The sequence below is a fragment of the Ovis canadensis genome, chromosome 7 (genome assembly GCF_042477335.2).
Source record: "Ovis canadensis isolate MfBH-ARS-UI-01 breed Bighorn chromosome 7, ARS-UI_OviCan_v2, whole genome shotgun sequence".
In the NCBI taxonomy this organism is placed as follows: domain Eukaryota; kingdom Metazoa; phylum Chordata; class Mammalia; order Artiodactyla; family Bovidae; genus Ovis; species Ovis canadensis.
The window spans coordinates 57,416,075-57,430,685 of NC_091251.1; the positions used below are offsets into that span (position 1 = coordinate 57,416,075).

Sequence of the window (14,611 nt, forward strand, 5' to 3'; positions counted from 1 at the left end):
AAGAGTGCCCACAGGAGATTGTTTGCCCAATTTATCAAAATTCCCGAGGCAAAAATGTAATGAAGGCAAAGTTTTGGTTTTGGTTGATTTAATCCTTTCCCTTCCCTATGGCCCTACTATTTCAAAGTAAGATGGAAAAAAAAAAAAAAAACAACTAAGACAATGGCGGGGGTGGGGGTGGGGTGGAGTTTAGGAGTTTGGGATTAGCATATACAAACTACCATATATAAAATAAGCTAAACAACAAGGCCCTACTGTATAGCACAAGGAACTACATTCAATAGCTTATAATAAACCACAATGGAAAATAATATGAAAAAATATATATGTATGTATAATGAATCACTTTGCTGTACAGCAGAATCGAATACAACACTGTAAATAACTATACCTCAATTAAAAAAAAAATTCCATTCAGGGAAAACAGAACCACTCAGGGCCGCCTGTGCTGGTAAAGGTACCCCTGTAACCCCACCCTTCATGCGTGCAATGCATGCTCAGTTGTGTCCTACTCTTTGCAGCCCCCTGGACTACATAGCTCACCAGGCTTTTCTGTCCATGGAATGTTCCAGGCAAGAATACTGTAGTGGGTTGCCATTTCCTACTCCAGGGGATCTTCCTGACCCAGGGGTCAAAACTATGTCTCTTTTGTCTCTTGCATTGGCAGGTGGATTCTTTACCACTGTGCCACCTGGAAAGCCCATCCCCACCCTAAACAAAACCAGACCTTCCTGAGACTTCCTTGATGGTTCAATGGCTAAGACTCTGTGCTCCCAATGCATGGGGCTTGGGTTCAGTCCCTGGTGGGGGAACTAAAGACACTGCAACTAAGACCTGGCACAGCCAAATAAATAAAAATAAATAAATATTAAAACAAAACAAAAAAACCTCACACCTTCCTGCCTCCTCGATAGCTAAAATGCCTTTAACAGAGGATAAGTTCTGGAATTTGACATATTAAATTAATAGCCACAATAAGAATAAAAATAAAGTAAGATAGGTGCGTAGAGAAAAGGTAAGTCAAAGGAACACATTATCAACACAGGAAATTCAGAAAGAGCAAGGGAAATATTTTGAAGAAGGTCCCTCTTTTGTCACCAAAGGAACACATTATCAACACAGGAAATTCAGAAAGAGCAAGGGAAATATTTTGAAGAAGGTCACCTCTTTTGTCGGTAAACTACCGACTTTACCTACAAGGGGAATGAATTTCGCTTCTGGCAAAATCAACAGCCTTCTATTGACCCCCAGGAATTTATATTCCAGGAACACACAGAGTGCAAAGATGAGGCAAAACAGCCCCTGCTCTCTGGTAGAAGAGAACTGCAATTATATAATAAAAGGGCCTTTCCATTGAGTGACAAGAGTCAATGATTCATTGAACAAAACATTTACTGAGCACAAAAAGGTAAAATGGTTGTCCGAGGAGGCCTTACAAATAGCTGAGAAAAGAAGAGAAGCTAAAGGCAGAGGAGAAAAAGAAAGATATATCCCTGAATGCAGAGTTTCAAAGAAAAGCAAGGAGAATAAAAAAGAGTCTTCCTAAGTAACCAATGGGCTTCCCTGGTAGCTCAGAGGTTAAAGTGTCTGCCTGGAATGCAGGAGACCCAGGTTCAATTCCTGGGTCGGGAAGATCCCCTGGAGAAGGAAATGGCAACCCACTCTAGTACTCTTGCCTGGAGAATCCCATGGACAGAGGAGCCTGGTAGGCTACAGTCCACGGGGTTGCAAAGAATCGGACACAACTGAGCAACTTCACAAGTAATCAATGCAAAGAAATAGAGGAAAACAATAGAAGGGAAAGACTAGAGATCTCTTCAAGAAAATTAGAGATTCTAAGGGAACATTTCATGCAAAGATGAGCATAGTATAGGACAGAAACCACATGGACCTAACAGAAGCAGAAGATATTAAGAGGTGGCAAGAATACACAGAAGAACTGTACAAAAAAGATATTAATGACCCAGATAACCATGAGGGTGTGATCACTCACCTAGAGCCAGACATCCTGGCCCCGAAGTCAAGTGGGCCTTAGGAAGCATCACTATGAACAAAGCTAGTGGAGGTGGAATTCCAGCTGAGCTATTTCAAACCCTAAAATATGATGCTGTGAAAGTGCTTCACTCTATATGCCAGCAAATTTGGAAAACTCAGCAGTGGCCACAGGACTGGAAAAGGTTAGTTCCAATCCCAAAGAAAGGCAATGCCAAAAATGTTCAAACTGCTGCACAATTACACTCAATCCACATGCTAGCAAAGTAATGCTCAAAATCCTCCAAGCTAGGCTTCAACAGTACATGAACTGAGACACTCCATATGTTCAAGCTGGATTTAGTAAAGGCAGAAGAACCAGAGATCAAATTGCCAACATCCATCAGATCATAGAAAAAGCAAGAGAATTCCAGAAAAACACCTATTTCTCCTTCATTGACTATGCTAAAGCCCTTGACTGTGTGGATCACATCAAACTGTGGAAAATCCTTAAATAGATAGGAATACCAGACAACCTTACCTGCCTCCTGAGAAATCTGTATGCAGGTCAAGAAGCAACAGTTAGAACCAGACATGGAACAACAGACTGGTTCCAAATTGGGAAAGGAGTACATCAAGGCTGTATATTGTCACCCTGCTTATTTAACTTATATGCATCATGAGAAACACTGGGCTAGAGGAAGCACAAGCTGGAATCAAGATTGCCGGGAGAAATATCAATAACCTCAGATATGCAGATGACACCACCCTTATGGCAGAAAGTGAAGGGGAACTAAAGAGCCTCTTGATGGAGGTGAAAGAACAAAGCAAACAGTTGGCTTAAAACTCAATATTAAAAAAACGAAGATCATGGCATCTGGTCCCATCACTTCATGGGAAATAGATGGGAAAACAATGGAAACAGTGACAGACTTTTTTGGACTCCAAAATCACTGCAGATGGCGACTTAGGCCAAAAATTAAAAGATGCTTGCTCCTTGAAGAAAAGCTATGACAAACCTAGACAGTATTAAAAAGCAGAGACATTATGTTGCCATCTAGTCAAAGCTATGGCTTTTCCAGTAGTCATGTATGGATGTGAGAATTGGACCATAAAGAAAGTTGAGCACCAAAGAATTGATGCTTTTGAACTGTGGTGTTGAAGACTCTTGAGAGTCCCTTGGACAGCAAGAAGGTCCAACCCATAAATCCTAAAGGAAATCAGTCCTGAATATTCATTGGAAAGACATGCTGAAGCAGAAGCTCCAATACTTTGGCCACCTGATGCGAAGAACTGACTCAAAGAAAAGACCCTGATGCTGGGAAAGATTGAAGGCAGGATAAGGGGATGACAGAGGATGAGATGGATGAATGGCATCACTGACTTCATGAGTTTGAGCAAGCTCCAGGAATTGGTGATGGACAGGGAAGCCTGCAGTGCTGCAGTCCATGGGGTCAGAGAGAGTCAGACATTCTCTTTCAGCGAGTGAACTGAAGAAGAATTACTACATTCCAGGTCCTGGGTTGGGTCTTCCTCGTTTCCATTTGGTTATCTGCTTTTCTTAATGCACAAAAGTGTCAAGCTGGCAGTCCCATCTGGAACACCAAAGAGGGAAACCACAGAGTGACTGGTCTCTGCCTTAGCAGGGCTGGACTAGGGCGAGGTAAGCGAGAGCTCCAGGATGCAAAAGCCAAGGAAGTCTTCATGTGTGTGTGCTTGCATGACCCGGAGAGAGGGCACCTGCTTGAATTTTGCACCCTAGCGCTCCACCTGGCTGTACTGGCAGAGCCTGCTGTGAGCCTGGGAGGGCTGGAGTTGGCATTTTTGGGTTTGGGTTACCTAAGACACCCCAACTCCCTGGTGAGGAATTACATCTTTCTCACTGTATCCAGTCCTGTGGAACTCTCCCATGGCCTTAATTCCCCAGAGACTAGGCTGGTGTGGGCGTCACATGCTCCCTTCTGGACTGTGACTCCTGGGCTGAATGAGTTAGCTTCTGTTTCTTTCCACCGCCTACAGTCTCCCTGAGTAATGCTGACATTCCAGTCGAAGTCACACCTCACAGCCTGCTACTCCAAGTGTGGTCCGTGGACCAGCATCACCTGGCGCTGGTGAGAAATGCAGACCCTCAGGCCTGTCCCAGACCACAGTCAGAATCCGCATTTTGACAAGGTCCCCCACTGCTCCCACCATGGCATGGCCCTTGCTGCAGCCCTTGAGGTTCACAACAGAGGGCCTCGCAAAGCAGCTTTGCTGAAAATGCACCACTTGTTCCACTGCAGGGGGCATGGGTTTGATACCTGGTCAGGGAACTAAGGTCCCACATGCTGTAGGGTCAAAAAAAGGAAAAAAGAAGTGGGGGCCAGGGGGCCAAGGGGCTCTCAATGTTGTTCAGGGATACTTGCCTCTTACAGATCCAGCCTCACTGTTTTCGGACATCCTAGTGATAGCAGACCCTGATACCAGAGTTAATACTGTGAGGAGACAAAATAATGAGAATAGTTTTACCAAAGACAATGAAACATTGTATAATGTCTGCATTTCACCATTGACTTGAGTGCACCCTTAGAAAACTAAACGTAGCAAAAACCCGGGACATTTTTGGTAACTGTATGCTCTAGCAACTCTTTGTGGAGTTTTAAAACCCGGGACATTTTTGGTAACTGTATGCTCTAGCAACTCTTTGTGGAGTTTTATACAAGCAATCTTTTATGAGTTATATAAAATGTTATAAATACAGAAAAAAAAAATGCACCACTTGCTGAAACTCAAGGAGGCTCAGGGCTGGCCCTGCCCTTCCCATTTGGGCCTCCCTCCCTGAGGAGTCCTCAGACATACTCACCTGGTGTTTTGTTAATCGCTGATTCTAAAATAAAATTTAAAAAAAGGTATTAATTTCATAAAATGATGCCAGCACCACCCTTTGAAGAAGCCTCTTTCCAGAGGTGCACCTTTTTAAAGTGGAGGTGGGCAAATCAAGAGGCTACTTCAAAGTGTAAAGGTACCCCTCTCAGTTCACCTCAGTTCAGTTGAGTCGCTCAGTCGTGTCTGACTCTTTGTGACCCCATGAATCACAGCACACCAGGCCTCCCTGTCCATCACCAACTCCCAGAGTTCACTCAGACTCACGTCCATCGAGTCCGTGATGCCATCCAGCCATCTCATCCTCTGTCGTCCCCTTCTCCTCCTGCCCCCAATCCCTCCCAGCATCAGTCTTTTCCAATGAATCAACTCTTCGCATGAGGTGGCCAAAGTACTGGAGTTTCAGCTTCAGCATCATTCCTTCCAAAGAAATCCCAGGGCTGATCTCCTTCAGAATGGACTGGTGGGATCTCCTTGCAGTCCAAGGGACTCTCAAGAGTCTTCTCCAATACCACAGTTCAAAAGCATCAATTCTTTGGCACTCAGCCTTCTTCACAGTCCAACTCTCACATCCATACATGACCACAGGAAAAACCGTAGCCTTGACGAGACGAACCTTAGTCGGCAAAGTAATGTCTCTGCTTTCAATATGCTGTCTAGGTTGATCATAACTTTTCTTCCAAGGAGTAAGCGTCTTTTAATTGTCTTTTAATTGATCCAATACATCCCCCTGTATTGGATGTGCAAAGTCTTAACCACTAGACTGCCAGGAAAGTCCTATACTCAGTATAATAACCTATAAAGGAAAAGAATCTAAAAAAAAAAATGCATGTATAACTGAATCACTTTGCTGTACACCTGAAACTATGACAACGTTGTAAATCAACTATACTTCAAGTGAAAATAAAAAATATAAGTGGAAATAAGGATATTTAGATTTTTTTCAATGGTGATTTGAATGCAATCACCATCTGCAGTGATTCTGGAGCCCCCCCCAAAATAAAGTCTGACACTGTTTCCACCATTTCCCCATCTATTTGCCATGAAGTGATGGGACCAGATGCCATGATCTTCGTTTTCTGAATGTCGAGCTTTAAGCCAACTTTTTCACTCTCCACTTTCACTTTCATCAAGAGGCTTTTAAGTTCCTCCTCACTTTCTGCCATAAGGGTGGTGTCATCTGCATATCTGAGGTTATTGATATTTCTCCCGGCAATCTTGATTCCAGCTTGTGCTTCTTCCAGCCCAGCGTATTCTTGAGCTAATACGAGACAGTGGTGGTTCTTTTTTAGAGACAGACCTCTGGTCTTTCTTCCTTTTAGAATGGGCCAGGAGAGTAGAGAAGAGGTGTCAACAACTCTAATACTTACTGATAGCCTACTACACACCAGACTCTGGTCATATATTTTTTATTCTTTAATGCTATCATAAAGGACAGGCTTAGACAGAGGATGAAACAAAATCAGAGAGGCCAAAAGAACTTGCCTCAAATCATCCAGTGTCTACCTGGGAAGAATCAGACAGTGAACCCAGGTTCTATGTGTTGCTGATTCACAAGAACACATGAAACTTAACACATTACTGCGGCCAGCCTTTGCCCCATGTGAGAGTAGTGGTGGGGGTGATGACGGCTCTGGGTGTGCGTGTATGTGAATATGCGTTTGGGGGTGGTGGGTTGGGGTGCTCAGGAGAGTCAAAGGCAAGTGTACAGTGAGAAGCTTGCCGACAGGCCCAACTCTTCGTGGCGGCAGGCCATGGCATCCATGAGATATGCAGTCAGCTTAAGATTCCACACGTTTGTAAATTAAAATGAGAGGACTAACAAGGACCTACTGTATACCACAGGGAACTATATTCAATATTTTTTAAAATTAAACATTTTGGGGGGGCACGTGGCATGTAGGATCTTAGTTCCCCAATCAGGTATTGAACCGAGGCCCCCTGTATTTGATGTGCAAAGTCTTAACCACTAGACTGCCAGGAAAGTCCTATACTCAGTATAATAACCTATAAAGGAAAAGAATCTCGAAAAAAAATGCATGTATAACTGAATCACTTTGCTGTACACCTGAAACTATCACAACATTGTAACAACTATACTTCAAGTGAAAATAAAAAATATAAGTGGAAATAAGGATATTTAGATTTTTTTCAATGGTGATTTAATCAGTGCTCTTTTGGAGAACTATGACAACCTAAATTCTATCATGTTTTCTAATTCTTTTGGATCCCCTGCTTTTGCTGATACACTCAGTACACACCCCTGTAAGACCCACCTTAATACCAGTTCTGAGGTCGAGGGGACCTGGCCCAGCTATGTGGAAGTGGTGGTGACAGCTTCTACCTGGAGACCAGCAGTGCAAGGTGTGGTTAGGGAGGCGGGGAGGCTGTGAGCTTTAGAATGAGTTACTGCTCTAAGAATTTCTGGAGTGCCTGTTTTCCCCATTCCTGGGCTCTGAGTCAAGAATGTAATTGAAGCCAGGGGACAATAGAGTGTGAAAGGAAAGATGTCCCCTGGTGTCAGATACCCTGGCCAACCAGACCCACACAGAGCAGGTGCTTGGCTTTTGCTCCTGGTGCTGGCTGGGTCTCTGCACCCTGCCCCACACTCCGTGATAAAAGCCACAGCTCCTGCCTCTGTACCTCCAGGACGAGCTCTGACTGAGAAGAGCCTGCTTCCTCCTCCCGACCCCTTGTTTCCAGGCTAGAGATACAGAGGCAGGAGCCGTATCTCAACAGAGGAAACCATGAAGCAGGACCTCAGATGCCAAGGACTCCACCAGGAGGGAGAGGACTTTGTTACTGTCTGAACAAAAAGTTACCCTAGGTAACCTTCTGGTGTGTGGGAAGAGGATCAATAGCCAGGTGAGCTGGGTTTGCATAGTGTCACTGAGAAGCCCCCATCGTGCCCTGGTGGAGACACAGGACCTGCATGCTGTCTTCTGGATGGCAAGGGGGAGGTGGCTCCCAGAGGGCTGGTGATGGTTGGCCTTTCCGTCTTGCAGGGTCTACTTAAGCCCTGCCTCTCCCACTGGAGAGGGGCTGTCCTTATTGTTCATCAGTTTTGGATTTTAGGGGCTTTTTGGCCACAATGTGCAGCTTGCAGGATCTTAGTTCCCCAAACAGGGATTGAACTGCCATCATTAGTAGTGAAAGCGCAGTGTTAACCACTGGACCGCTGGGAAATTCCCTGGATTTTAGTTCTGCAGGGCAATGAAACCTTATCTCCTTGTGATTTCAGGGGGAAAATCCAAGTGGGCTATCTGGCTCTGAACCATCCTGATGAACACCAGTCTTGAAAGAACAAGGGCGGCACCATACAGCAGCCTCCTAGGTGAGTATGGATGAGACAAGAGGCAGCCTTTTCCTTGAAGCCAGGGAGGGTGGCTGTAATGGCTGACGGCAGACACAAGACTCAGGTGTGTTTAAATAACAACACAAAAAAATGAAGCTCCCCCTCTCTGAGAGCTTGCTGTGTCAGACACTGTACTGAAACTTTACATGTAGCATCTCCATCATGCCCTGGATGCAGGTACTATGACTATCGCCCTCATCGTGCCAACAGAGACATTAACCAGCTTTCTCAAAGTCACACAACCAGTAAGTGGCAAAGTGACTTCAAAAATCTGGTCTTACTTCAAAGTCTGGCTTTTTTTGTTTTTGTAGTTGTTATGTTTTTATTTTTGTCACACAAAGAGGGAGAGAGGAGGCGAAGGGGCGGAACCCAGCAACATCCCTGGAACAGACTCTGAGGCGTATGTTCTGAGGCATACATTCATTCGGGTTTGTTCTGAAATGGCAATTTCAGCCCATGTTTCAGGAAACTCTCCACGCTGTTAATCTCAGGGCAAAAAACTTACAATAAACACCTCTCATCTGTTCACCACACGGGGACACAACACAGAATGTAAGACAAACCTGTTTGGAAAATGTCCTTAAACAAGAACAGGCAAAGCCTGGGATTTTGTCCTTTATCCTAGACCGTGTCCGTCATAGTGCAGTTTAAGTTTCTTCTATTGCTGCTTCATCCCTCTATCACCATTCACTACCAGTAGTTAAGGATCTTACCAAAAACGGAGGCAAGAGTGACCCTGAGCAGTGCCTTGGAGACTACACAACAGTTCAGTTCAGTCGCTCAGTTGTGTCTCTTTGCGACCCCATGGACTGCAGCACGCCAGGCTTCCCTGTCCATCACCAACTCCTAGAGCTTACTCAAACTCATGTCCATTGAGTCGGTGATGCCATCCAACCATCTCATCCTCTGTCGGCCCCTTCTCCTCCCGCCTTCAATCTGTCCCAGCTTCAAGGTCTTTTCCACTGAGTCAGTTCTTCGCATCAGGTGGTCAAAGTATTGGAGTTTCAGCTTCAGCATCAGTCCTACCAATGAATACTCAGGACTGATTTCCTTTAGGATGGACTGGCTGGATCTCCTTGCAGTCCAAGGGACTCTCTCAAGTCTTCTCCAACATCACAGTTCAAAAGCATCAATTCCTCGGCGCTCAGCTTTCTTTATGGTCCAACTCTCACATCCATACATGACCACTGGAAAACCCATAACTTTGACTAGATGGACATCTTTGTTGGCAAACACCCATTATTCACTTTTATCAGCTTTGGGTCTAAACGTGGGTTACAGGGAAGAGTGGCTGCCATGAAAGCACCTGTTAAAGTTCAAGTTTGTGTGTTTATGTTGGTGGGAGGAGGTGGGGCAGAAACAGAGATAACATGGAACTGGATTTCTTAAAGCCCTCTATTTCAACCAGCTTGGAGAAACTGTCTTGTTTTAAGAACCCAAAGGCTGGAAATCAAATGGATTGTTCAGTCCAGGCTGGAGCAGGAATCACTTTATACTGATAGTTAAACAGTTTAACACTATATTTAGGGAATGCCTGCACTTAAAATAAATAGTTTTTTTCCCCCCAAAGTGTATGTTTTCATTTCCTATGAGTCAGAAAATATACAAATTACAAAGAATTTCATATCAGTTCTAGTTACAAGAACAAAAAAATCAGAAAGAATCCAAATGTTCAAAAATAGGAGAATAACAAACTGTGGCATATTGACCATTTCATATAATGATACCCTGAAGACTAGGTTAGCAAAATAGGAAGGTGCTTATGCAAAGTTTTAAATAGAAAGTCTTCTGCATACACACAGGCAAAACACATGGAAAATAATTTTTTAAAGTGATGGTGAGACTTCTAGTGACCTTTTTTTAATAGATTTTCTATTTTTATAATCTTTTGTGACAAATAAACTGAGAAATGTTTGCAATTATATGGTGCCTTGTACTTTAGATGTACATTTGGCTTATTTACCTTGTAGTCCTATATCCAAATATGGCAAATAGGTTTTCATTTGAATTTCTAAATCGCTACATGAAATTTACATATTCCTTTAAATATGTAACACCTATTTATTGCTGTTATACAAGCTGGAGTTAATTCTCCTGGTTAGTCTTTTTCATCCAAATTTCATTATTCCATGTTAATCAGTAATACTTTATCTTTCTTGGGTCAGAATCCAAACTAGTAAAGTGAAAGGGAGCTGCCACTACCAAGCAATTCCTATGGATACAGCAGTACAGGGACTTCCCTGGTGGCCTAGGGGTTAAGACTCTGTGCTTCTAATGAATGGGATGAGGATGTGACCCCTGGTCAGGAAATAAGATCCCACATGCTGTATCCAAAAAATAAATTAAAAAAAAATAGTAGTGAAAGCCCATGTACATTACTTTCTGTCTTTCATGGAAGGCTGGAAGAAAGATTACCTAGAGATCCCCAGGGCTCCTATCCCATTAAGAAAGTTGAAGTCTGGCAACCCCAGCAGGTCAGGTGACTCTTCTCTAAGGGCCTCGGGAAAAGCATGGGGGAAGTCTTCCCACGGACTAAGTGAGTTCGTGGTGATGCTCATCCATCTGCTTTCCTGGGAAGCAAAGGCTGGCTCCCTGCAGACCTCCCTCGTGGAGTAGAAAGCTGATTTTGTAATCTCGAAGAGCCTATGTTTATTTAGGTATATGCTTCTCTTTGCTCTGAAGATTGGGAGATGCCCTAAGAGAAAAGCAAAAGTATAGTAAGATCCCAATTTTTTTGTTTTTTGGAAAGTCAATGTCATAAAACAAGAAATGAGGGCAGGGTAAGAGGGGAAAAGTTGTAAATTAAGTTCGATGAAAGAAACCTACAATACTGAGCAAAAAACTTGGCGGTGAGAGTAAACAGTAAGATCAAAGCAGACCTAAAGTAACAGAGCTCTTGTTTCAGGGTTTGAGAGGTAAGGGTGAGTCGCGCATGACTGTGGCTGAAATACTCAAGAAAATTATACAGCAAGCCCAGAAAAGCCTTTCCCATTGGTTTTAGGTGCTTAAAAATCTTCCAGGAAGGGGGAGCACTGCCTGTTTTCCATGCACTTCTGTGTAATTTACTCTCATTTTGCCAATCATATCCTATTATTATTATTTCTTAACATGTCTGCATTGCCTCCTGTAGATTATAGACTTGGTGGCCAAAAATTCTATACTTTTCCCTCCAACCTACAGTCCCTAAAATAACAGGAGTGCTTTTTAAGTGAAAATGGAAATTCTTAGTCCTGTAAGCCAAATTACTGATGTATTTTTGGATGTTTCTTTTTGATTTGGACCATTAAAAAAAAGTTTCTAATGAATTTGTTACAACATTGCTTCTGTTTAATGTTTTGGTTTTTTGGCCAGGAGGCATGTGGGATCTTGGCTCCCTGACTAGGGATCCAACCCACGCACCCTGCACTGGTAGGCAAAGTCTTAACCACTGGACTACCAGGAAAATCCCTACTTACAATTTTAATCTCCACATACTCTCTCGTCACTAGAAGACGATATAGAAACCCTTTCTATGTTTGAGAGTGAGCAGAATGAGATTATAATGAAAAACTACAGCTGGAGGGGAAAAGAACACAAGCCAGAAACAGGAGAAGGTCCAGATAGGAGTTTTCAAGCAGAGGATCAGGGATGGAAGAGATGTGAACAGTTCTGCCAGGATTTGAGACCAGAGACACTTCACTGAGTCACATTGTCTTTACACTGATTACATCTCTATTTCTAGACAAATTACCCGCCACATTCCTTTTTAATTTCTTGGGAAGGTGCTAAGGCAGACAGACCTGGAGTATCCTGGAAAAAGAGAGTACTTCGTGAGAACAGAGCAGGGAATCACATGATGGAAATGGTGGTCATTAAGCTCAAGTAAGCCACTGATGAATCACTTTCCAGCTGGGTCCTAAGATACAGATAAGCAGCCATCTCCACGAAGCTAGCACTTACCTTAAAAATGAAAATGAAAAACTCTTATTGCCTGGGTGCTGGTTCACACTTCTAATATGCTGATTGCTGGACTTTCAGCAACAATGCCAAACCCTTTTGGGATGGCAATGGTGCTCACTTTGGATAATGTTGTCTGTGACCACAGCATCACTCAAAGACTTAACTGGCAAACTGTTTTACTGTGAAACGTGCTTTTCAGAGGAAGTGGGCTTGGGACAGGGTTGGTGGGTGGAAGTCCTAAAGCAGGATATGGCCAGCCCATCAAAACCTGGTTCATCAGAAGGCTATCGGATCCCATTGCATCTACTGGGGAATTTAATTTTCCATTTATGAGTCCAAGCAATGAGTTCCACTGGAAAGGCAGCATTTCAAACCCTGAGTTGATAGCAGGTCAGGACTCACTATCATCAACTGTACTCCCCTCTTACCTCCATGCCTATGCAGCATCCATCCAGGCGAGCCCACTCCTTTGTGCTTCTGGCCCAGCATGTCCAGTTGGCCCCTTGGGAGATAGAACAGTGTTCTGTGTGTTCCTGGGCCACATACAGAAGGGCTTTTCACCTTTCTCGTCACTAGCTTTCCTCTGGAGAAGGGGATCTACTGCAGTCCCTTAAGAATGAACGAGGGCTGATCTGTCTTCACTTACATTTGCTGCAAGGCCAACCATCAGGATCTGACGTTCTGTTCCCTTTCACTCAGCAACACATCCAAATGCAGTTCAAGAAATGGAGTAACATAAATTTTCAAGAGCCAGTATTTTGCTTAAAAATATGACTCTTGCTACTCTGAAACATTCTTCAACTTCTATGCACAGGTGATTATGCTGAAATTGTTACCTGAGCATTTGTGTCTGGGTCAATCAACAACCATATTGTGAATGCCTTTTATGTGGAAGTACCACTGCAAACCATGCACAGTCTACTGGAGATTGGTGCTCAGGATTTTCATTTCAAAAGGAAAAAGTTATTTCAGTTTCCCCAAGGACCCAATGCAAGGGGAAGAAAAGGCTTAGGTCAAGGACCAGAAGAACTGGAGGCAGAGGCAGGGCAGGGGTGGGGAGTCCACACACATCACCTCGTTTAGTTCTTGGTTTTGTGAGGAAGTGCATAGGCAAACCATCTTTAAGGTTGGAGAAACTGCTGCACAAATGGTTAAGATTAACCAGGGGGCGCTCAGTAAGTGGTGGAGGACCTGAAGCAGGTCTCTGGTTTCCAAGCCCCACCCTGTGCTGCCTAGCCTGGAGGGGAACTGGGGCTGAACTCAAGCAGATGGTGACCTTGAGCAAGCCACCGAGCTCTCTAGCCTTGAGGATGATAAGCCTCCTTCCGGCTCTGCATCAGCATTTCAGTTATGGCATTAGCCTTGGCAGGCCCTGATAAGGCCTTGACTCCCCTCTTTGTTCTCCATGGCCTTGGTAACAGACAGAAGGCAAGCTCAAAGGCAGCAGGAACCAGTCTTATCTTTTAGGTTGATGCCTATTCGTCAAGAATTTGGCAAAAGTTGCAATCACATTAGTGAGCCCTCAACATATCTTTATACATCATTTGACACAAAATTTATGACATCTGTCACAGGAATGTAGCCCTGAAAACCCTCAATGTCAAAACGTGTATAAAATGGAAGGAACACTTCTTGCATCGCCTGCCATTCCTAGCAATTTCTTTTCCAAACCCATCTCCAATTTTTGAAATGAAGGCTCGCTGAACACCTCAGCATTTTGTTTTGATTGGAGAATTCAGAGGATTCTTTTTGGTATGTACATCTAAGGGCATTTTCTTTTTTAATCACATTTACAAATAGTGTTGAAAAGGTTAAAAAAAAATGGTTAAGATAAATTCAAGTTTTTTGAAGTGAAAAAGAATTTTTCTTGGAGAAAAAAAAAATCAGGCCCAAGGTTTTAAACTCTGGAGGATACATAACATATACAAAAGTTAGATTTTGTTTCTGCTAATGATATCTCTAAGAGCAGTAAGTACTGTTTTCTTCAATGCCAGCCTCAAAAGTTTCCGAATATACCCACAAAGTGCTTTTCTTTTTTCCTTAATAAGACATCATAGAATTCCCATCACAATTTTTGGAAGATGCTTATATGCTTACCTTGTAACCTTTCTCTGAAGTTCCACATTGTTTTACACTGAAAAAGGCAACACGTCTGGCTGTGCATTCTGAAATCTGGGCCCGCTAAGTCTTGACAATGGAATTCAGAGTACGGACCTTGAATTCTTTGTCTGCACTACAAGGTTTTCTAAATGGTGACTGTATCAGCATCCAGCCTTGGTGTTGGCACTCGGAAGACCTGTCACTGCTCTCCCCTGACCTCACAGAGCAGCACTTTCAGAGAAGTTCACGCTGGGTCTGACCTAAGATGTGTGCCCCATGGGGACAGGGCGTTCTTCCTTTTCTACGTATCAGAATCATCAGTTAATAACAATTCTATGAACTGGCATGAGGCCACAGTAATCCACTGATTTTATCTGGTCCCTG

General features: G+C 43.5%; 1 non-coding gene across 1 annotated transcript; it reads left to right on the forward strand.

Moving 5' to 3' along the window:
* Positions 1 to 1,560: 1,560 nt before the first annotated feature.
* Positions 1,561 to 1,632, forward strand: TRNAS-GGA (transfer RNA serine (anticodon GGA)). The gene has a single exon. It is a non-coding gene; the product is annotated as a tRNA-Ser (tRNA).
* Positions 1,633 to 14,611: the final 12,979 nt, after the last annotated feature.